Source organism: Mustela putorius, unplaced genomic scaffold (genome assembly GCF_011764305.1).
Source record: "Mustela putorius furo isolate JIRA1106 unplaced genomic scaffold, ASM1176430v1.1 tig00003898_pilon_pilon_pilon, whole genome shotgun sequence".
Lineage (NCBI taxonomy): Eukaryota > Metazoa > Chordata > Mammalia > Carnivora > Mustelidae > Mustela > Mustela putorius.
The window spans coordinates 8,198,230-8,205,739 of record NW_025422047.1 but is presented as its reverse complement, the minus strand read 5'-3'; the positions used below and the strand labels follow the sequence as shown (position 1 = coordinate 8,205,739).

At 37.9% G+C, this 7,510-nt stretch overlaps 1 pseudogene; it reads right to left on the bottom strand.

Annotated features, from left to right (window-relative positions):
• Positions 1–5,251: 5,251 nt before the first annotated feature.
• On the bottom strand, positions 5,252–7,269 carry LOC101688064 (annotated as a pseudogene).
• Positions 7,270–7,510: the final 241 nt, after the last annotated feature.

The window sequence follows — 7,510 nt, the reverse complement described above, 5'->3', positions numbered from 1 at the left end:
CTGCTCTTTCCAAGTTCTCAATGCAGCTTTTAGAGGTAGGAATTTCTTTTCCACAGAAAGCTATCTTGTGCTTTCGGGACAAAACAACTTTTATTTTTACAAGCAGGAAAAAGTGAAGGCTGTCTGAGGTGGCTTACTATAACCAAGCAAGAGAGACAGTTATTACATGACAACCTGCTCAGGCTCCATCTAGCTACATTCCAATTCTTATGAAAAGGTCTGGAGTCCCATCAACACACAATTCAGGTTGTGAAACAGGAAAAGCCTGTGACAAATTAATGTAGGACACTGAACTACTGACCAGCGTTCTTCCAGAACAATTAGCATGCTGCAGACAGAAAATGTAAATGGTCTGCAGGTTAGAAAAGTACGTGACTAACACAGCATCTCAGTAACACATGCAAAATAAAAAATAATTTCTTGATGCAAAAGGAGTGGATTAAATAATAAATTTACAAGACACACCATGTGGAAAACAGCGTAAGAACAATCTCCTCTCAAACTAAGAGAACAAAGCAGAATCATGAAATGGGGCCTCATTTTGATATGAGGTTTCATAAGACACGAAGGCAGCTGGTTTCCAGCTACCTCAGAGAAAGCTTCACTCTCCTCAGACATGGTATTTTACACTGTGATCCCACAGTTCTATTCATAAGTGAGTCTTTTTGGCCTTAATCTCCTTTCCCCAGGGAGAATATCATGATTCTGCTATTTATGAAAAAAAGAAAAGTCTCAATTTTCCACTCATTTTACACTATTGATTATCAATAATTCATCCTGGAATTTAAATTATTACTAGGCTCATGCACTAACCCCTAACATGGCACTATAATATGCTACCAAGCACTAATGCTTACAAAACTATACACATCTCAAAATGGAAGACATTGGTGATTTTGTTGTTCTTAAACAACTTGTAACATTTGTCCACAAGTATTAAAATATACATATATATATATATTTCTATTGCACATATCCCGTTTTTAACTTTTTAAAAGAAAAACTGCCAGCTGACATGGATGAAGAAAGGGAAGTAAGTAGGCACAGCTACTGATCGAGGTGTAGTTATGCCTAAAATTACAGCTTTTCCCATCAAGAAGGGAACAAAATAGCCCAAGGGGAAAATGTAGGAATATTAAGTAAACACTGGGCTAGTACAACTGGCATAGACCCATTTTGTTAGATGCTTTCTGGTGACAACCACTAAAAATGCAAAAGAACAACTTGAATGAGAGCATTTAACAGTGGTTTTAGCTGTGAAATAAAAAATACAAAGCAACTGGAGAAGATGAGTCTGATATATACTCAAACAAATGGAACAGAGATGGTTTCACTGGAGCTGACAGTATAAAGTCCCTATCCCCTGCCAAATGATCTTACCCAAAACACTGCAAAAAGGACATGGGGAAGATGGATAACAGAAAACTAAAGATATAAATTCTCAACATACCAATGGGACTCATGTATGGAGGTTCCTTTCTGTCTTTAAGAACTCCAAAATAGTCAAAGCAAATATCAAGAAGTTGACTGAGAAGTTACTTAGAGAAAAGTTACCTTTATCCAAAGTTATTTCTATTCTGTACCACTCAGTATTTGCCCTCAAAGGAAATTATATCTATATTATGCAATTATTTTTACTAAAAAGCTTTCTTATGCCAATTCATATAGGTTGACCAATTTAAAAACTAAAAGTACTCAATAATTAGCACTTTTGGCCATTTCTGTCACTGCTAAATTTTTTAGGGTAAATTTGCCCTAAGTTTTTAGTATCACAGCATGAGTGACCCTAGGCAAATTCCCTAAATCACAGATTATGACCTAAGGCAATTTGTTCTTAATTGCATCTAAGAAGTTTCAAATTTTTTCTCACAAAGATTCAGTTTTCTTCTTATGTAAAGAGCTGACAATTCATACAGTGGTCCTCTGTTGATTTGGAAGCAAGAATAGCTTTACATTACAGTCTGTTCATCACATGGTGTAAGCTTTACAGAGAAGAGGAAGATCCGTATTTTTATTGAACTATTTTTCTTGTTTGAGGTGTTTTCCAGACCCTGAATTTCTTCTAAATCAACCACGAATTTGGGAACATTGCTACTGAAGTCCATTCTCTGATGAGTAAGTTCAGTTCCAACTGGGCAATATTACCTGAGTCCCAGTCTTTACAGCCTAACATTACATCTCACCTAAAAAAATAAACCAAACATCTGAGTACCCATCTTGGGTCAAAGGAACAAAGTTATTTATGTTTTTAGAAAACAGGAGCTACAGAATGTAAGATGCCATAAAGTCAGATGGAGCTGCATAAGGCATTTTTGCTGCTTTTTTCTCAGGAGAAAGGAATTCTCTGGGTATGTTTTTGTTCCCCATTCCTCCATGCCCAAAGTTGAAGGCAGGTCATAATAGAGAATCCACCATATTTTCTGAACAGAAAAACCACTTAAGCCACTCTTGTTCCTGCTTAGCAGCATGTTTCCATGTCTCAAGTGCTATGTAAGAATCCACAAAAAAGAATGGAGTAATTTGCAATATAAGGAGCCTCTCATCTGAGGGAGGTGAACAGGGTTCCATCACTGGACTTGAAGCTGTTTTGTTTCCTTTTCCGAACTTTCAGTAAACTCAACCATGCATTCACATGGTTAGCAAATGTACAATGTGGTCCTTCCTTAGAAAAGTGAAAAATCATTTAAAAATATGAAATGTCCAAAGACTTCTCAGACAGAAACCAGCAACAGCTTCCTTCTCTAGGAGAAAAATCCCGCTTCTCGTCCAAAATGTAGATTTGTACATGTAAACGTATATTTGACAGACTCTGTTAACCTTGTATCATTTTGTCTTTATGCTTCTTTATCACATCAAAGGTTTTATTGCAAAATTGGGCTTTTGTTCTTTTCCAGCAAATGTACTTCAAAGGATGAGTCACGATTTAGATATTTAATATTTGTAGTTTTTAAGCATCTCTTTCATTTCATATTAGAACACATATTTGGAATGTACTCCTTGCAGATTTGACTGTGCTTATGACAGTGGCCGAAAATGGAAGACATTAAAAAAAAAAAAAAAAAAAAAAAACCACCAACAACAAAAAACCCCTGAACCCATCCATACTTGCTCTGTATTTAGTCTTCTTGTTTGGAACAAAAGTAAAGTATTAACATACACCAGCATCTAAGCACCTGTTTCAAATTAAGCATCAGTTTCAGCTTCCAAAATAATTTCTTTGTAATTAAGCAAAAAGCAGAACATGTACATCAGTTGCTTCTTTCTTTCTGGAGAACTTGGCAAGACAACTGCATCCTAGGAGCCTCTCAATGTTGAATCTGAGAAAAGGAACAACAAAAAAAAGCAGCCTTTTCCAATCCAAACCATGGAGGTAAAACATGTAGAAAAGAGATATCCACATTTCAAGAATAGGACAAGTGGCTGGATAAAAGGACTACCTACTCCAGGAGACAAGACAGAATACCTGGAAATAAAAAATAAATTAAAAACAGGGAGGTTAAGACAAGTACTTCTGCATGAGCTCACTTTTAAAGATAATATTTAAAAACACATAGAAAGGAAAGATATTTTAAATATATTTTAGATACACACTCCCTAAAAGAAAATGTCCAACCATAACACCAAATTCAGTATTGTCATCAGAAAAGCAGCAACAGTCAGAAAAAATATATAAGCACAATACAAAAAAGTTAGATTTATGTAAAAACTTGTATTATTAAATAAGAGATACACATGTCCAAGGGTTCCGGGGTGGCTCAGTCAGTCAGGGCATCTGACTCAATTTCAGCTCCAGTCATGATCTCAGGGTTGTGAGATAGAGCCCTATGTCGGGCTCAGCACTGATTCGGCTTGAAATTCTCTCTCTCCCTCTGCCCCCAACATGCTCACATGCACTCTCTCTCTCAAATGTATAAATCTTTAAAAAAAGAATATCACAAAGCTGCAGTAAGCAAAACAGGCACAAAAAAAGACACATAGGTCAACAGAACAGAACAGAAAATCCAGAAATAAATCCACAATTATATAGTCAATTAATCTTCAACAAAGCAGGAAAGACTGTCCAATGAGAAAAAGATGGTCTCTTCAATAAATGGTGTCGGGAAAACAGGATAGCTACATGCAAAAGAATGAAACTGGACAATCTGCTTACACTGTAAACAAAAGTAAACTCAAATGTATTAAAGACCTAAATATGAGAACCGAAACCATAAAAATCCTAGAAGAGATCACAGGCAGTAATGTCTCTGACATCAGCCACAGTAACATTTTTCTAGATAGGTCTCCTACAGCAAGGGAAATAAAAGCAAAAATAAATTATTGGGACTATACTATACAAAAAGCTTCTGTACAGCGAAGGAAACAACCAACAAAACTAAAAGGCAACCTACTGAGAATATATTTACAAATGAAATACCCAATAAAGGGTTAGTACCCAAAATACATAAAGAACTGATACAGTTCAATACCAAAAAACCCCAAAAACCAATTAAAAAATGGGCAGAAGACATGAACAGACATTTCTCCAAAGATGACATACAGATGGCCAAAAGACACATGAAAAGATGCTCAACATCACTCATAATCAGGGAAATAAAAAATTCTGGCAGGGGATACCTGGGTGGCTCAGTCCGCTAAGCAGCTACTTTCTGCTCAGGTCATGATTTCAGGATCCTCCTCAGCAGGGAGCCTGCTTCTCCCTCTCCCTCTGCTGCTCCCCCTGCTTGTGCTCAATTCTAAGGGCAAGATAACTCGCAGTAATGTTGAGGGGAAAGAAGAAACACACTAGTTCCTTCCAGGAGGAAATATGCTAAAAGAATTCTATGTAAACCAAATAAACATGAAAGAGCACCTTTTCCTAAAAGGGAACCTTTTTAGACTATTTTACAAATTCCTTCAACAATACCTACAAATAAAAATGTATACATTCATCATAATATAAACCCCACCTTCCCCCCAATCTATATCTTCATATTAGGCAATAATGCTAGAATATCATATGCCTGTTTTCTCTTCAAAAGGCCTAATTTCAGGCGCCTGGGTGACTAAGTCGGTTAAGCGTCTGCCTTTGGCTCAGCTCATGATCCCAGGGGGCTGGGATCAAGTCCTACTTTGGGCTCCCTGCTAAGTGGGGAGACTGTGTCTCCCTCTCTCAAATAAATAAAATCTTAAGAAAAAAACAAAAAAAAGAAACCCACAACCCAAATAACCAGTTTCACATTCACTTAGTCACCATTCATTTTTTTTTTTTTTAAACTTACATCTGCTTAGTTTTTTATTGAGTTAAGTATAAAGGCCCAGTTAATCAACTCATTAGATTGGTCAAGGCAAGACACTTGAACTACATAACAGTATTTAAAAAGCAGTTGGTCTTTTAGTAATTCTCTGGTAATCACACACGCACACATGCACATACACACAAATTGGTAGAGTACTCTGGATATAGGATTTCCCCCCATAATTTCATATAATGCACTGTTCACAATCTGCAGTATTTTGAAAACTATAAATTGGAAATGACCAAATTAAAGATGCCTGATATACTCTTATAAAGTATTTGGGAACTTCAGCTGGATTCCCAAAAAGATCAATTTTAAACTATAAAAAGGGAAAATTCATATAAAATTACAACAGATTTAACAGACATCTTTGAAAAGAAAGTCAAATTGTAACTCCCATTTTCTACTTTTCCAAATATGACTAAGGAAAAAACGGTACAAGTGGCAATGTCTACATTTTTAAAAAACTGTTAACTGAGTGGATTTGGAAAAGAAATAAAAGCTATACAGTATTATTGCACTCCACGAATGTGCAGAATTCCAAAATGTGCCAGCACTGAAAAACTGTCTTGCATTGAGGTTTTTCAAGAGGTACAACGAGCCTGCCAAAAAAGCATCTGGTCTGTACTAACAGCTTGCTGTCTTCAGTAAAGGCCTTCATAATGTCAGTCATGCTGCTCTTGCAAAAACTCCCTTAACATAAAAGAGTTTTCAGTGCTGATAGGTGGGGCTATGATCTAAGATATGGGATTGAATCCATATGCACATTAAGCTTCATTTCATTGTCCAGAATTTGAACAAGCTGTTGCATGGATGGGAGGTGACCAGATTCCAGCTTAGACCACACAGGCACATCATTCAAAGTTATCTCAAATGCACCTGTTGACATACACTGGTTCTCAATCATGTTGCTCAAGAAGAAAACCATCATACATGCATAGACCTTATTTTCTTGGCCCCACTGCCAGATGCTAGGAGCTTGCATGCCAAAGAAAGCATGGGGCCTTTAGAAACCTTGGATCATGGGGCCTTGGATCCTTGCCAACAATTATTAAGCCTATTAATACTAGTTTGAAGACTGACAGGAAAGCTGCTAAGTGTCTATCTATGGGTTGAGGGAGGTAATTTTCTCCTTCAATGCGGATGTCTGGGTACCGCTGGCTTATAACCCACATGTACTCCTCAAACACCCGCCTATAACCTCAGGAAACACAAATCTGGAACTTCAGCAGCGGCCCCGTGGCGTACTGCATCTTTAATCTTTTGCTAGGCACGCTGCCCAGGTTGGCCAAGGCATCGCTCCGGATCACCACCGCCGCCACTAGTTTAGGAGAACTAGCAGAAACCTCATCTTAAGCGAGACAGCCACTTCGGCCGCGCTCAGAGACTCAGTCATCATTCAATATTAACTCTAAACACAAATATGGGTCACCAACTGTAGAACCTACTGAAAGTGAATGAATAGTAGTAGCTTAGTATGAAAGCCATAGTTCTGACCTCGACCTACAATTCTCCCTAAGATCTACACCACCTTCCACCATATCTCTTTTGACCCCAACTCTATCTCTATCTCCTCTTCCAACATGTGCTCTAACCACACTGGACTCCTTGCTCTTCTTAGAATGTCAGGCATTCTCCAACCTCATAACCTTGGAATTAATACTCCCTTTGTGAGGACCCTTCACCAGGTATCCACATAGCTAGTTCCCTCAAGTCTTAACTTAAATGTCATTTTCTCAGTAAAGCCTACCCTGAGCCCTGTTTAAGATTATACTGTCCCTCAGTCCCACCCACAGACATGCTTCTACCATTCCCCTTTACCCTATCTACTTTTTCTTTTATCTATGGCATGTAACACTAACTAACCTACTTCATAAGGTATTTATTATGTTTCTCATTTACTGTGTTACCTAAAATATAAGCCTCCAGGGGTGCCTGGCTGGCACGGTCAGTGAAGCATGCAACTCTTGATCTCAGGGTTATGAGTCTGAGCATCATGCTGGGTGTAGAGATCACTTAAAAATAAAATCTTTGGGGCACCTGGGTGGCTCAGTGGTTTAAGCCTCTGCCTTCGGCTCAGGTCAGGGTTCTGGGATCGAGCCCCGCATCGGGCTCTCTGCCCAGCGGGGAGCCTGCTTCCCCCCCTCTCTCTGCCTACTTGTGATCTCTCTCTGTCTATCAAATAAATAAAAATCTCAAAAAAAATAATAATAAAAATAAAATCTTTAATAAAT